The sequence below is a fragment of the Camelus dromedarius genome, chromosome 10 (genome assembly GCF_036321535.1).
Source record: "Camelus dromedarius isolate mCamDro1 chromosome 10, mCamDro1.pat, whole genome shotgun sequence".
NCBI lineage: Eukaryota > Metazoa > Chordata > Mammalia > Artiodactyla > Camelidae > Camelus > Camelus dromedarius.
In genome coordinates this window covers 6,092,569-6,110,464 of record NC_087445.1, presented here as the reverse complement: position 1 = coordinate 6,110,464, position 17,896 = coordinate 6,092,569, and the positions used below count along the sequence as shown (strand labels likewise).

The window sequence follows — 17,896 nt, the reverse complement described above, 5'->3', positions numbered from 1 at the left end:
CCCTCTGTACCTTCTACAGACTAACACTGTGTTTTATTGTACTTATTTTCTCCTCTTAACTTTACTGCTGCATTTTGGGCAGAGTAATTCTTTGTTGTTGAGAGCTGTCCTGAGCTCCCTTTAGCAACATCCTGGCTTCTACCCATGCAGTGTCAGTAGAATCCTCCCATTTGTGACAACCAAAAATCTTTCCAGCCATTACAAAATATTGCCTGGGGGACAAAGTTGCCCTTGGTCAGAACCATTGCTTTAAAGGAATGTGAGATGCTTGAGGGTACGCTAAGTGATTTATCTTTGTAATTCCAGTAAACTGTTTTTTGATACTATAAATGAATCAATATCTGATCATCTGTGTTCCCTTGCTTAATATTTTTTACTGATTCCTCATCATTTCAGTAGCATGGTACTTAAAGCCCTGCCTGCAGCCTCTGTATACACAACTCCTCAGATATCCTCTTCAGTGAAAGAGTAAATTAAAAAAATCTGCCCAATAGCAGAGGAAGACTACAAGAAAACTTGGTTAGCTTGGCTGAGATTTTAGTTGAGAGGAAAGAAGTTTTCCCTGAGAATTTGTTGCCATAGAGCTGCTCTTATGTGAGTCTAAGCAGACACTTAAGTTACCTGCATGATACTTTCCAACTGAGAATTTAACAAAAAAGAATGACTCTATGGGAACCTGGCAAAAGCAAATGGGAAGGGGAAAAAATGGGTATAATCAGATCATCTTTATCTTCCTCTTGGCATTGAAACTGCTTTCATAGAGTACATGTTCTTTGCTCCTCCATTCTGTATATCCTACCTGTATTTGCCCCTGCCCTGGTTCAGCACTGCTTATGACTGGATGGATAAGTCTACTCAGTTCTGAAGTTAGCAGGCACTATATGAAATGCTCAGACATGCCTGGGCTAAAAAATAACTGTAATATGCACAGGAGGAAAACAAAAAAGAAGATTGAAATTTTCAATACGGAATTGGAAATTAAAAAACTAAAAAGAAGGGACTATAATAGATAAAATTAAGAAATCAGTGAATGAGTTTAATACCAGATGAAACACAGCTGAAGATACAGTGAATTAAGTTTGGTCAGAAGAGAAAATTCAGAATAATGTATAGAGAGACAAAAGGATGGAAAAGGACCAGAAAACTATAACAGAGAAGCGCTAACATTAATGTAACTGTAGTCCTCAAAAGAGAGGAAATAGAGAATACTTGGAGTTAATGCTTAAGAAATTTACCAAATTAATGGAAATCAAGCTGCAGGTTTCAGAAGTCCCACAACCTCAAGCAAAATATTTCAGAGGAAATTAGACCTATGCAAATATTATTAATACATTGAAAGCTAAAAAAGAAAAGAGAAAATCTAAAGCAGTGAAAGAAATAAGGCATATTTCAAAGGACCCAAAATACGGTAACTGACTACTCAATAAAAAGTGGGAATCATGATGGTATATACCTGAAACTTACATGCCAGTTTTACCTGTTCTAAAAAAAAAGTTGGGATCAGCAGACAAGGGGATGGTATTTTCAAAGTGATGGAGAAAATAACTACCAACATAGAATTCCATATAGAGCAAGAACGCCCTTAACAATTAGGGTACAATAGGTAAAATTTAGAAAATTTTACACAAAAAAATTTCTCCCTAACTACACAAAAATGTTTTTAAGCAGAAGGGAAACAATAATCAGATGGAAGCCTGTAGATGGAAGCCTGTAGATGCAAGAAGGAATGACGAACAACCAAAAGGGTAAACACATGGGTTAAATGAATAGTGATTTTGAGTCAAAAATAATGTCATGAGGGTTTAGAAAGCAAAAGACTAAACTACATGAAAACAATAGCATTTAAGTTGGGTGAGGGGTAAAGAAAAGTGTTTTTAAGATCCGAATGAGAAAAGGTTAGTGCAGTTTTGTGTTAGTCTTGACTATTCAGAGATTCATGTTATAATATTTAGAGTATCCATACTAAAAGATTTGTAAAAGTATATCACTGTATATTAATGGGTTAAAAAGGAATAATATCAGTAAGAAGTACCTAATCCAAAAAAGTAGCAAGAAAGAGAAAAGAACAAAGAAAAAATGGTATATAGGAAAAGCAATTGGTGAGGTGGCAAATTTAAATCCAAATGGATCAATTTTTAATCAAGTCAAATCAAAGGAAATTGCATTAAATGTAAATAAACTAAATCTTCCAATAAAGACTGTCAGATAGCAATACAATCTAATTACAATCATACCTTATTTTATTATGCATCTCTTTATTGTTGTCTGCTTTATTGTGATTTTTATAAATTTAGGGTTTGTGGCAACCCTGTGTTGAGCAAGTCTTTTGGGACCATTTTTCTGTTATTTTTAAATTAAATTATTTACTTTTTTTAGGCTTAATGCTATTGCACACTTAATGGTCTACAGTATAGTGTAAACATAACTTTCATATGTGCTGAGAAATCAAAAAAATTTGTGTGACTCACTTTATTGCTTTATTGTTGTAATTGCTTTATTGTGAGGTCTGCAACTGAAACCACAATATCGCTGAGGTATGCTTGTGTATACAAGAGAGACACATATAAGGATATGGAAAAGTGAAAGAGTATGTAAAGACTAACCAACATATAGCTGCTGGGCTATACTAATATCAAACAGAATTTTAGGCAAACGACTTACTAGTAGTAAAGAGAAACAATTGATAAGGGACTAATTCACCAGGAAGATTTAGCAATCCTAAATTTATAGAATTCAACATATGGCTTCCAAGTTTATCAGAACTACACGGAGAAATAGAGAAAACTATTATTGTAGAGGAAGATCACACACTCAGTAGTAAAAAAAATTGATAGTGATATAGAAAATAGAATTAACCTAATCACCATGTATAAGCTACTGTACTCAACAGATACATAATATACATTTTTTAATGGACATGTGGAACATTCATAAAAACTGACCATTTTCTGTACCAAGAAGCAAATCTAAACAAAGAATTATAACCATACAGAGTATATTCTCTGACCATAATTAAGATAAGCTACAAAAAAAAGTTAAATCTCATGTTTAGAAACTATAAAAACATACTCTAAACTAACCTTGGGTTAAGGAAGAATCCACAATGAAAATTAGAAAATATAAAAATAAAGTGTCAAAATTCATGAGGTATAGTTAAAGTTATGCTTAGAGGGGACTTTATTTTTTTCTTTATCTTTTTTTTTTCGGTTTTGTTTTTTTGCTTTTTAAAAAAATTCTTTTCTTTAGAGGGTAGTTTATATATCTTTAAAAGAAAAGAATAAAGGTTAAAAGTCAATAGATGGAGTATTTATCCCAGTAAGTTACAGAAACTGCAAATTAAGCACAAAGAAGAGGGAAGAAGAGCTTAACTTACTGAAAAAGGAATCAGACCTCATAGGATTAACAAAGCTAACAGTTGCTTCTTTGAAAAGATTAAAATGAAGGAAAAAGTTTGAAGGCACAAACATCAGAAATGAAATGGAGACATCACTCACTTTCTACACACATTAAGAATCTTCTACAAGTATATTATGATTAATGATGCCGAGGCATTTAAAAATTTAGATGAAATGGTCAAATAACTGAGAAACTACAGATATAAGAAAAAATCGGAATAGCTCCATATTTGTTAAAGTAGTTGGATCTATTTTTTTTGGTAGCAGAGGGTAAATTTTATTTAAAAATTATTTTATTTTTATTTTTTATTGAAGTATAGTCAGTTTACAATGTTGTGTCAATTTTTGGTGTGCAGCACAGTGCTTCAGTTATACATGAATATACCTATATTCGTTTTCATATTTTTCACTGTAAGCTACTACAAGATATTGAATATAGTTCCCTGTGCTATACAGTATAAACTTGTTTATCTATTTTATATATATTAGTTAGTATCTGCAAATCTTGAACTCCCAATTTATCCTTTCCCACCCTCTTCCCCCTAGTAACAGTAAGTTTGTTTTCTGTGTGAATCTGTTTCTGTTTTGTAAATAAGTTCATCTTTTTTTTTGTAGATTCCACATGTAATTGATAGCATATGGTATTTTTCTTTCTTTTCCTGGCTTACTTAACTTCGAATGACATTCTCCAGGAACATCCATGTTGCTGCAAATGGCGTTATGTTGTCATTTTTAATGGCTGAATAGTATTCCATTGTATAAATATACCACATCTTCTTTATCCAATCATCTGTTGATGGACATTTATGTTGTTTAGATATTTGCAACTTTAACTTGTGAATGTTTTTTCCATGATGATTGAGAGAATATCATTTATAACATAGTTAATAGATATATACAAAAAAGAAAAATCACTGTACTTTGAGCATACTGAGTTTGGGCTGTCAGGAGGACAGGCAGATGTCCAACAGGCAGTTGGAAATGTGGACTGCGGCAGTAGTTAGGACTGAAGATTGGCAGGCAAGATTGAGTAAAATTCCTAAAGGAGAGAACATAAAGAGAAGAGAAATGGGCCATGGACATAACCAAAGGGAATACTTAACTTTTGGGGTCAGAAGGAGATAGAGGAATCCAAGAGTGAAAAGTAGATCTGAGAGTGAACAGCATTATGAAAAATATTGGGAGAAGAAGTAAAAGTTGTTGATAGTGGCTTGCTGCAGAGAGTCTGAGGAAGATGAAAACAGAAAAAGCTTTTGGATTTGATACTTCAGTGATTATCAAGAGAGAATTTTTTTGCACATAGGTTAGATGGTGAGGATATGGAGGCCATGAGAAAGACACTTTGTAGTAAAGGGAAGGAGGGAGGAACAGGTAGTTCAAGGGGTAGCCTGGTAAGTGGAGGTGTGTGTGTGTGTGTGTGTGTGTGTGTGTGTGTGTGTGTTAAGATGGGGAACACAACAAAACATTTATACGTTGGCAGGATGAAAGCACAGAAGAAAGAATGAAGATGTAATGAAATGTTGTCAAGTTGGGGGGTTATTGTTGGAGTAAGGCCCCAGAGTAAGAATGAGGACCAAGAAGGAGCTTTCACTTTGAAATAGAGGAGGATCACTTCTTTTGTGTGTGTGTGTGTGTTTCTTGATACCAATCACTTCTGTTTATTTCAGGACATAATATGCTACTTAGACCCATGGATAATACTAACTTATAATCCTGTTTAAATGTTTTGTTTTGTAAAGATAGGCTCTAAAAATCATAAAACTGAATAGATGAATGATATAACACATATCAACTTAGATTTAAAATGTAGATCATGATTCTCATTCATTCTGTCCTATTGTTAAATGTATTACAAAGATACACATTTAGAATACCACCCTGTTATTCTCTCCTGAGGAGACTATTCAAGTTGATGAGAAGTAACCCAACATGTTTAGACATAGCTGTTATCAAAAGGATCTTTCTGTGATGTTAACAAGGAAAAACAGTTCAAGTATCATGATCCATATCAACATGATATAAGTACATCATGTACTACAATATGTTTCAAATCTTGAAATTAAAGTGTTATTCCATATATACATGTACCAGGTTGATATACATATTTTTCAGGCTAAGTAGAGACATACATTTAGAGCTGTATTAATGTATCAAAGCAAAAGACAACCCAGCTTAATACCAAGAGATGTTGTGACTGTCCACGTAGTGTTTGTTAGAGAAAACACTGATTTTGACACATCATTTTATTCAGATAGAGGTCTGGTCACACATGGTCCAAGGATACTCAAATGATAAACCAAATATAATCAGATGTTAAAGATTGGTCTTCAAACATTATAGCCAATGATGCCATGCCTGCCTATGATCTCACCCACATAAAACCACATCCACACTCAGTGGCCAGCAACCATTGAACACAGTTCCTTACCTGTGAGCTGTTTGAAGCTACCAGATTGAGCACTAGTGACTATGTTTTATACTCCTGAATAGCAGTAGGAATCTCAACAAGATTGGAGGAACCAGCTTAACCCTCACATAGTGAGTGCCAAAATGTGACAGTTAAGTCAGAGCATCATTTACCAGGGCACAAGCCTTCTCTGTGAGGTTATGGACAAATTGGGCCATGGTTCTAGGATGGAAAAATCTGTCACCCAGAACTGGAGGATCACCACTTTCTCTGTGGCAGTAGTGAAGGAAGGGAGGAAGGGGAAAAGAAAAAGAAGTGGTGGTAATGTGGAAGCATGTCCACATTTTGAATAAAGAAACAAATGAGATCATCTGCAGAGAATAAGGAGGCCTGAGTAGAAGGGGATTTTATATATATAGAATATTCTTGTAAAAGTTATAATTAGAAGAAAACATGGAAGTTTTTCTCTTAATTTAGCAAAGCAGGTGGTTTGCAGTATCATGATGTCATGGAGAGAACGTTAGCATTGGAGCCAGAAAGACCTGAATTTGAGTCGTGGCTTTATCCCTTTTTAACAAGTTACCAAACTTATCTTTCTCAATTTCTTCACAGTAAAATGGGGACAACAGTACCTATTTTGTCAGGTAGTTATGCAGATGCAGTGATAGGATATGTCAGTTAATTTCAGTTTCAGCAAACATTTGTTAACCTCCTGTTGTGCGCCACATACTCCACTAAGTCCATATCTTGGAGGAGTTTGAAGTCAAGGAGGAAATTCACTTCTCCTTCATTTTCTTTTGGGACAAAAAACCCCCAACTTTTGCAGAATGGTGAGAGGGCTTGCTGGTTACTTGTCTGTGCACTTTCAAATACTAGATCAGATCCTGCCTGCAGGTGTTATTCCGGTCTGCCGGGATTTAGCCAGTAACGCTGGGTGTGCCACTTCTCCAAGGCAGTGTCCCTGCTATTCCGACCTCTTGCCTTCTGGACAGTGGGGCTGGCAAAGGGAACCCTTTGTATCTGCCAATCATGAGGTGTGAGTGGCCTTGGAATACTGACTCCTTCAATGGTAATTCAGCCTATCTCACTCAACCTCTGTTGTAAGCTGGCTGTGTATTTTTTTTCTCTGTCTCATTTTTGTTATTGTTGTTGTTAGCAGCTAAATGTAGGGTTGTTTAGTTTTCAAATAGCATCCCAGAGGGAAGTGGTCCCAGACCAAGGACTTGAGAACAACTGACCCTATCGTGAACGGTAATGAAATCCATCCATTTATAATCTCTATTACTTTGGGGGAGAATAAGTAAAGACATGCGTCCTTGATTAGGGAGGTTGGAATTAATTGTAATGATTGGACTTGGAGTGTGAGTCTAGAGAAATATTAAATTAAGTTCTAACAGAAGTGCTTTGGCGAAAGGATTATAAATTAAAGCTTTAATATGTGTACTCTAGTTGCTTAAATGATTGTAACATCATTCAAGCATTTAATGACAGTAAAATTGTTCCAGTGTCATCTGTGATTTGTGATGAAGATCAGCACGTCCAGATCAGGACTGAAGCTCATCACCAAGGAAGGGACAAAACATTCTGACTAATACCTGTATTGTGTAATAGACAACTTCCCCTTCTTTAGTTCTTTTTCAGTTCAGCAGAGCTTTTATAACTTTATGTTGGATCAGCAAGGATTAGGTTGGCTCCATTTCTAGGATCGCATAAATACCAACCTTTCAGTGTCGGCAATAGGAAGTTCACTGATGTGTTTTTTTCATATATGTGACCTCTCAGATCTCTCAGGCAGGCCAGTCTGTTTTCCACAGGACTGATCTGTTTCCTTAGTTGTCAACTTTGTATGAGAATTATTGCTGTGCCATGGGCACCAGTAGAGTGTTCCAGCTGACCTTTGTTAGGCCTTTGAGGAAAGGTGGAAAACAACAACCACAAAAAAAAAAAAAAAAAAAAAAAACCACAGAAAAACCAGTTGGCAAGTGCCAAGGTACCATCAGTGACTAACAACAATGTTCTCTGGACATTTTGTGTGATTCCGTTAAAATAGCGGGCCAGAAATTAACTTGCTTCAAGCGCGATGATGCATGAAAGGCATTCACTGAGCACAGAGCCAGTGCTCAATAAATGTAATCTCTTACTACCATTATTATATTATTTGGAATGAATGTCACCTATTTTCCCCTCCTTCCCCCACTTTGGTCCTCACAAACATCTGAACCTCAGTGGTATGCAGGTAAACAACATTCGTCCTCTTTTCTGAGAACAGGCTGCCCTGATGTTGAAGGTGACATGGCATGGTCAGCAGCCCTGGAAGCCCCATTCCAGACTCCCCGTGATTTTGCTGGGTCAGCCCAGCCTTGCAAACTGGCAGCCGCCTGGAAGATTGAGGTCATGTTCTGCACTGGCCCACACTGGGGAATTGCCGCACATAGCCAACAATCTTCCCTGGCAATAAGAAGTGAAGGGTAGTTCTGGACCCCACTTAACAGCATCCCTTTAAATGCTGCTCTCATAAGCTGGAACTTAAACGCTGCACTAACAAGGGAGTCAGTTTTTGGACAGTCAAAGGCATTTTTTGTCAACAAAGCATCATTATTCAGGCCACACTAGGGTTGCTACATGTATAGTTCTGTTCAGTTCACCTGGTAGATAAAAGGGAATTTGGAGCTTTCATAGCTTCTAAATCAACTCTTACTTCAAACAGATGGCTCCTTGTTCTAAATAATGTCCTTTATATTTTTGTGTGGCAGACTTGACATTTCTAACTGCCCGATGGACATTTCCACTTGGATTTCCAGCTGTTAGCACCTGTTCCCAACATCCTTATTTCTATCTGTGCTATCACTATTTACCGACACTGAGAGACTAGCTATGTAGTGGTTAAGAGTGAGGGCTTAGGAGGCTGACTGCCTGGTTTCAAATCCCTGCCATGTTACTTACTAGGTGTGTGTCCTTGGCCAAGTTTTTTGACTGTTTGATGCCTTAATTACATCATCTGTATAATTGGGATAATAATAACACATTCCTTGTCAAGTTGTGGTAAGTACTGAGTTCAATTGCTTAGACCAGTGTCTGGCATGTAGTCAGTGCTTGTATCAGTTTGGTTGTATTAGACTGCAAGTAGCAGAGCACCAGGTAATAATATTTTAAGCAAGACTCACATTTAATTAGCTTTCATAACTAGAATACTGGAGGTGGGTGGTTCCAGGTTTGGTGCAGCAGTTCAGTGGTGCCACAAAAGACCCCATCTAACTTTCTACTTTCCCCTCCGCCGTCTTTAGCATGCTGGCTTCTCATCTTCATAGTTATCACACTGTGGTCACCAGGTGCAGGTCCAGACATCATGTCTACACTGAGGGCTGGAAGAAGGGAGAAGGGCAGGGCCAGCACCCACTATTCCTTTCACCAGGAAAACAAAAGCTCTCCCAGAAGCCTCCCGAAGTATTTCTCCCTACATCTGATTGCCAAGAGTAAGTCACACGTCCACCCTTGTCTGTGGGAGAGGCCGGGAAAGAGGCTGTCTAGTTTCCAGCCTCTGTAAAGGGAAATGAGGGAAAAAGGAAGAGGGTTGGGCATGGTTGCTGAAGTAACCAGGCCACAGTGACTGCCACAGTGATTATTACATGTTAGCTATTACTCATTATTATTCCAGTTTCTCAAGTTAGAAACATTGAAGTTATTTTTCATTCTCCTTCTTCTTCTCTAGCAAACACTCAGTCACCAAGTTTGGTGATTCTTCCTGCTCAGAGTTTTCCATGCCCACCCCTTCATTTCCCTTCATATTCTTCCTAGTGTTTCTGGTTTTGATTATCTCATGAGTGGAGAAATGCAGCAGCGTTTGTTCTGTATCTTTCATCTCCAGTTTCTCTGCCCTCTGCTCTGTCTTGTACTCTGGTAGGTGAGTCTTCACCAGACACTTCTGTCATGACACCTCTGGCCTCGGATTCCTCAATCATTCTCTGTTGTCTACTATATATAATGTAGTATATATATATCCTCATAGCACTCACAGTATGATGGGAAGGACCGGTTAAATAATCAAGGGTATTGTCATTTATTTTCTTTGCCACCCATTTGGCACATTAAATGTACTGCTTTCCATAAGATCCATTATTATCTTTTCATGTATATACAAGTCTTATCTCTTTCAATAGACCAGAAATTCCTTGAAGGCAGAGTTTATATAATACCACTTTGTGGCTCTCATTAGTCCTAAACACTGAACAAAAAATATGTTGAAGAATTAGTGGCATTCATACAAAATATTTAGTGGAAGTTTAATAAATTTTGGCCAGGTCCAATAAAAACATTGGGAAACCTCAGAGACACAAAGAATCTGGTTAAAGAAATCCTCTATCAGATTAGATATATCGTTTGAAGCAGCAGAACTACATCTGTCTGAGAAGTGGCTACAGTGTAATAATATGCAGCTAGATCTTGCATGATTCAAAAGGAAAGCTATAGTGTAGCTTTGCCATAAATGCAAAACTTCAAGGGGTGAAAAGACATCAGTAATCAGTAATTCTGTCAGAAGTGGGATTCGTGTGATTTTTGTGGGGGATACCATCATTACATTGTTCAAGGTACTCATGACACCCACTGGAGGTAAGCTGCTTTCAGTAGCAAAATGTATTGTGAATTAAATATAGAAGAAAAAAGTGATCATTCATTTGTTTACTTAATCAACCAATAACCAACAAACACTTGGTCTGTGCCAGGGTATTTAATGATGGGTAGGACTCAGTCTCTCAAGGAACTGTGGTGTTCAGTAAGAAAAAGAAGCATGCAAACGAGTTCAACAGCCGATTTTAGGTGTGACCATAGAGTGCCGTGTGGGAAATAGGGCAGGAGGGCAGGGTCTATTCTGTCTGGAGTGTGAGGACAGAATAGAGTTACCTTCCTCAGTTATCCTCTCACCTCCCACTGTACTGCTAGAGTTACTACTTTTCCCATGTGTGGTCTCACTTTCCTACCAGCTACTAAATTGCAAAATTAACATTCAAGGGGTTGATAACATCTGTGCTTCTTTGCACTGATTAGACTGGAAACAACCTCAGAAATCATCAAATCTGACCCAGCCTTTATAAACAAAGTAGACATTTGTTCTCTCTCATTCCACCTACCCCAGTCTTCCACCCTTATTCCCTGAATATGAGAGACTAAAGGTGATCAGCTATCCTGGTGTTCCCAGGAATGAGGAATGTCCTGGCACATACGACTTCCAGTGCTAAGACCTAGGGCGGTCCCAGGCAAACTGAGACGTGTTGGTTACTCAAGGATATAGTAGAAAGATTTGGAATTAAGGGATCTGGGTTAAATTCTAGGTTAAATTCCTGACTGTTGGGCCAATCTCTTAATGTTGATGGCTGCTTTATGCCGCCTGAAGATAAGTTGTGACCCTGGAAGCCAAGGCAGCAGCCAGTCTGTACTGATTCCACCACAGCCCACTGGGCTTGTCTTATCCACTGGTTGGGTTAAGTCAACATGAGCATATGTTTACTGTAAATATTTGACGTTAACTTTCTCAGAAGTCTCCATTATCATAGAGTCTTATGATCTAGTGATAAAATTGCATTAGACAAAAATAGAATATATTTAACAACTTTTAGATTTTTATTGGCTCCATGAGGCTGGTTCCAGTTGTTAGAGTAACTTTGTCACTTACTAGCTGTGTGACCTTGAATAAGGGCTTAATTTTTCTCATCTGAAACATGTGATAAGGTTAATTGTAATGATTAAATGGGTAAATGTGGGTAAATATTGGTCATGAAACAGAAACTATTTTTTTCCTTCCAGTTTTATTGACATATAACTGGCATACATCACTGTGTAAGTTTAAAGTAGATAGTATAATGATTAGACTTACATGTATCACGAGATTATTTCACAATAAGTTTAGTGAACATCCATCATCTCACATAGATACAAAATTTAAAAAAAATAGAAAAAGATTTTCCTTGTGATGGAAACTCTTAGGATTTACACTCATTATTATTATTATTTTATTTATTTTTTAAATTGTAGTATAATCAATTTAAATGTTTCAGATGTACGGGGTATAGCAAGGTGATTCAGTTATACATATATATTCTTTTTTAGATTCTTTTCCATTATAGGTTATTACATGATATTGACTATAGTGCCCTGTGCTATATACACAGGCGGGCAGAGGGCTAGAGGTGCTCAAGTAAGAAACTGCAGGTGTGCATAGCAACAGGGAGTGCATGGTTTACTTGCTTTCACAATAAAAAACAGTGAAGATTGGAAAAACAGGAAGGTGATTCCATTACTGGGAGCAGTTTTATTTAACTTCAGTATTATAACAAAACAGGTGCCAGGTTCAGACTCTGGAACTTAGTCTAGAAAAGAACAGTTGCCTTCCCTGGGCAGGGTGTGAGATGTGATACAACCCACCTGCTTTCGGTACCCCTCTGGCCTCATGCACAGGCCCACAGTGCTAGCCTCGTCATCATTCCTGAGCTCCTAGGAATTGTGCTTTGTTGGTGATAAAGGCCTCTGAGGCTCTTTAAGTCAGTGATGTATTGATTAAAATAAGAAGTGAGACTTCCTTTCTTCCTTAAGCTGGAGGAATGAAAATAGCAATATTTATTTTCCTTTTATCAAAATTAAAACAGAACTCTCAGTGTCCTGGGCCATCTAAAGACGAGTTTCTGCTTATCCTTTCCTATTGGTAAATGATATGGTGATTTTTCAGTTCCTTCCGCCTTGAGTACTGAAATAGACAATGCAGGTTAAGTTGTCAGCAAAGGGCCTGGCTAGTAATGGCAAACATCAAAGCAAATTGATAATACTGGTAATTTGTATATATATTTCATGTAATCAGAAATGTCTGGTTAAATAAACTTCGTCCCCAGCTGCTATTTCAGCTGTGAGTGGGCCAGGATTGCAACTGTGGATCTTTTGTTCTTTCTCGCTTGAATATCTCCAGGTTGAATTGTTGGGAAGTTTTTAGTTAAAATAAAATATCCTAAGAGAGGTGGGGCTGGCCATGGAGGAATAGAGGAGAGGAGAGGGGATGGAATTGAGCTCTGGGAGAAACAGGAGCCAGGTTCCAAGCCAGGGGTGGCAGGTGTTCTGGGACCTCCCTCTTCCGAACACTGTCCCCACGTCCTCCTCCCACACTCTCTGCCCGTCATCCCCAGTGACTTTGACAGACTGGTGGGACGAGTATAAATGACTAATGACATAAGAAAAGTCGCTTGGCCTCATTATAAGCCAGAAAATGGGAATTAAAACAACAGTTAGATAATTGACTATGGGTTTTAAATAAGGGAGGGATATGGTTAGAAAATTTTCTAAATGAATGCTCCTTGAGTAGAGTCATTATTTTAACACAGCGTGTAATTCTCTGGGTAAGTCTCAGACTGAGACTTCAGATTTTTAAAAAACACTCAAATAACAACATTATACCAACAGAAAGACATATATTTCAATAATAAAAAAATTGTATATAATGCTGAAAACCCATGCTGTAGCCCTATGGGCTAAATTAGATATATCTTCCAAAGATATTAGCTATAACTATGATTGTTGCCATCTAATAGGCATCTAAATAGTGCTACTATGAACATTGGGGTGAACGTATCTTTTCGAATTAGAGTTTTCATCTTTTCCAGATATATGCCCAGAAGTGGGATTACTGGATCATACGGTAACTCTGTTTTTAGTTTTTTAAGAAATCTCCATACTGTTCTCCACAGCAGCTGCACTGATTAGCATTCCCTGGTGTCTCTTCTTTAAGGACTCTAATCCTATCAGATCAGGGACTCATAAGCTCATTTAACCTTCATTAATTTCTTAGAGGGCCTTCTTCAAACATAGCCACATTGAAGGTTGGAGTTTCACCATATGAATTTTGGGGATTCACAAGCATTTAGCCCATAATAGCCTATGAAAACGGTAACTACCACGCAGTCCCTGCTATATTCTAGGTTCTGTGCAGAGTTTTCTACACATTACCTCATTGAATCCTCTTGAGAACTGTATGAAGGGGATATTTTATTGCCTATATTTTACAAATGAGGAAACTGAGTCTCAGGGAAGATACAAAATTTATTCATGCCGCATGCCCTTTAGGAGTGGAGGCAGAATTTGAAGAAGAGCTGCATGACACCTACGCTCTTGCCCTTTGCATGGTCCTCCTGAGTGCTTCCATCTCAGCTGCTGCTCTGTCCTTCCCACCCCATCCCCGAGTCCCGTCGTAAACCTCAGCATTCTCTCCACATGATGTATTTCTTGTGGCCTTGCATTGGCTTATGCTGTTTTCTCAGACTGAAATGTCTTTTTTCTTTTTATTTATTGTTCAAGTTTCATCCCAAGAGGCAATGCCTCCATGAAACCTTCCTATGTACTTAATTTTTTGTTACTGTTGAATCATATATGTATGAAGCCTTCCTATATATTCTATTCTGGTTCATTTGGCCTTGTCTATATGTCTGTGCTTCCCGCCCAGCCACCCCCGCCCCAGGTTATAAGTATTTTGAGGTATTACACATCTGTATTTTCCACCATACCCAGCACATAGTAGGTGCTTTAATAAACATCTACTGAGTGAAAGTCCAGGTGAGAGGGAGTGAAGGTGTGAACCAGAGGAGTGACAATGGAAATGCAAAGGAGAGGATGAATTGTTAAGACTTGGTGATTCTTTGGATTAGTGACTGAGGGAGGGGAAAGAGGTGAGAATGACTTGAAAGATTTTCTTGGGAAGAATGTCATTGTTATTCCAAAAGCCAGGAGATGTTGCTACTTGTGGAGAAATAAATATAGCATTAATAGGGGCAGTGGTAGTGATGATAGCAGCTACCACTAGCTAAATGTGTGAATCAGCAACCATGCCAAGTGCTTATTATATATTGCTCATTTATTTCTTATAATAACCTTGTGAGGTGAGCACCAGTAGTCCCAATTTACAGATGATAAAATGGAGGCTCAGAGAGACTAAACAAATTGCTCAAGGTAACACAACGAGCAAACAGCAGAGCTGAGATTCAAATTCAATTCTGATTCCAAAGCTTCATGTCCTAAAGCACTGTGCCCATGAAAACTGCCTACCGATGTTATTTCATGTTCTTCAAGGGGCAGGAGGGGCCGTCTTGCCACTTCTTAACGACCATTTGTGATGTCTGAAGACTGAGCAGAATTCAGTGCCATGTTAGTCCTGCATGACACAATTTCCTGCATGCAGACAGAAGGTTCCCTGTCCAGCCCGTGCAGCACTGTAAAGTTATAGGCATGGACATGAGATGTCTGAGTGACGCCCCAGATGTCTCCTCTCCTTCCCTCCCTCTCCTCTCAGGTGTGTAAGCTGTTTAGCAAAAGTTCCCAGAGCTTCTAGCCTGTTGCATTCATAGACTTGACCAAAGAGAATCCCAGCAAAGCTGAGTGATATCATCTCTTCTACTTGTTTGGTATAGGCAGGGAAGAAAAGGTCCCTACATATTTTGTTAGAGTCACCAGTAAACAAATACCTTCATTAATAGCAACATCAACAATAAGTGAGTGCGGGGTAGGCTACTGCATGGAGGGAGATACCCAAGACTCAGGGTCACACATCCCTAGTAACACAGGAGTTTGCATAATGGAAACAAAGGCTTCAGTTTGTCAACAGCAATACTTACATTAGCTCTACATCTTGGAGGAAAGGAAGTGCAAAACTGGAGCACATTTTGCAGAATTCTATAGGCAATACCCTCCCTGGGCTCAACATGAATGTATTTTAAAATTTTACGTCTAGAAGTGTTTTAATTCTGCCTTATGAGTAGAAGTAGCAATATAAATGGTGTGACAGTAGTGAGGAGGAGCTATAGCAGATTGCAGCAGGTAGTGGTGGAAGGTTTGGGGGATAAGACGGTCTTCTTCAAAAACAAAATGGATCGGACCTTTTCATTCTGGCAACATAAAGGAAGAAGGAAGGATTGTGATGTTCTTCCTGTGGTATGAAAAGAGAAATGTGTAACAGATTTTCACCATGCCTACCTAGGTCAGCATCAAAGGGATTTCCATAAATGCTCAGAAACATGTGCAGATGAAGACAGTAGAACAACAGAATATGACAGGAGTACTTTGTCTTGGCAGGTTTTTAAAGAATAAAGTAAATGGGAAGCCTTGCTTCCTAGATCACACAGCGAGTTTTCTTTTAGCTCTGTGTTTTTATAAATAAGTGCAGATGTTCTTAGTTTAACTTGTATTTGTCCTATGTTCAGAAGAAGACACTTTCAACTGTATTCTCCTGTATTGGAGAATAATTTAGCATTTTCCCTCCTTCAAAGTGAAATATGAGCTTTCAGAAAAAAAAAAAAAAATCCCGCCCTGTAGTGTTGCAGCATTTTGATGTGCTTTTATATTTTAATAATTTTTACTGTAGTATATTAATTTTGATTATAAATGTTCCCACACACATGCCCACTGGTGGTAATATTCTGTGTTTACCTTCTTGTTTGTACATTTTTTGGGGACAATGCATTCTGATAACTCATTAGGATACATGGCTGGAAAATTCTCATTTTAAAGTAGAATAGTTGTTAAGCAACATTAAATTTTAATTAGAATTCTTCACTGCATTTCATTATGAGGTTATTGTATAATTACCCAGCAGGTCCTGGTTTTCACTAATGCAGAAGTGACAGCACATAATACTGCTAAATTATTGCCACGTTGCTGGAGAAGACAATTGGAGAATGGGGAACAGATAAAGGCATTATTTAAAGAGCCTCAGGGGAAAACCCAACCTCAGAACACAATCCTTATTTTCTTTTTAACTACCTTTTTCATGTCCATCTAGGGCAACGCATAGCATGTAGACCTCCTCTATCATAGGTTAAGTAGCCGACATATAATGTCTCCAGTTGCAGTTTTCACATTTGGCAGGAAACCCTTTTCTTACAACCCTTTCCTCTGTGTGAAGTGGGGCTTGGTAGATACAGTTCTGAATTGCTCAGACACATTACATGTGGGGAGAAAATAAACCTGCAAATAAACAGCCATAAACTGAGGTTTCTAAGAAGCTTTGTGCTTTCTAAATCATCATATTTTATTCCTCTTTAGTTAGGATACAGATGATTACATTATGGCCTGAGAACATAACGCTGTTATAAATGTACCCCAACCCCCCCCCCCATAACATGGCAGGGATGTGGGGGTGGCAGTTTCCATATATGAGCACATTGAAATTCTTTCTTCCTTTAGATTTTTTTCCTTTATGCAGATCTCATAATCTTGCTGTTAATTTGATTCCTGGCTCCCTCCCCTCATTATGCCCAAGACTGCCTCTGTACACTCAAAGCAAATGGAGGCAACTTTTTTGACAATTTGGATGAAAATTAGTTTTAACAGACATTCAGATAATAGGTGTGTGTGTGTGTGTGTGTGTGTGTGTGTGTGGAGTTGGTCTAGTGAGGGCTGTTGTAGTGAGGGGATGAGATGACACCTATGGAGTAGATAGATTGTCTTATTAAATCACAGCCTCTTCTCTTCACATGCCTGTTCACACGAGAGTAGGGAGCAGACATTCTTGCCTTGTTCTTGACTTGGGGTGGGAGGTGGAAAAGCAATCAGTCTTTCATTCTTAAACATGATGTTAGTTGTAGGTCCCTGTATTATTTTGTGGGTATCTGTGTTAGTTGACCAGGGCTGCCATAACCAAGAAGCACAGACTGGGAGGCTTAAACTACCTACATTTATTTCTCACAGCTCTGGACCCTGGGAGTCTAAGATCAAGGTGTCAGCAGATTTGGTTTTTCCTGGGGCCTCTCTCCTTGACTGTACATGACTGCCTTCTCTCTGTGTCCTCACATGGCCTTTCCTCTGTGTGCACACCCCTAGTGTCTCTTTGTGTGTCCAAATTTTCTCTTGTAAAGACACCATTCAGATTGGATTAGGGCCTACCCTAATCCCAGTTTTAACTTAATCACCTCTTTGAAGGCCCTGTCTCAGACTATAGTCACCTTCTGAGGTCCTGAGGCTTAGGTCTTCCAATTGTGAATTTTGCAGGGGACACATTTCAGCCTATAACAGTACCTTTTATTAGGCTGATGAAGTTTCATTCTATTTCAGTTGCTGAGAGTTTTTGTCA

At 38.3% G+C, this 17,896-nt stretch overlaps 1 protein-coding gene and 1 pseudogene; one reads left to right on the top strand and one right to left on the bottom strand.

Annotated features, from left to right (window-relative positions):
* RMI1 (RecQ mediated genome instability 1) overlaps nucleotides 1–17,896 on the top strand; it is a 345,682-nt gene that overhangs the window by 15,593 nt on the left and 312,193 nt on the right.
* LOC116151792 (ATP synthase subunit g, mitochondrial-like) lies at nucleotides 5,629–6,232 on the bottom strand (annotated as a pseudogene).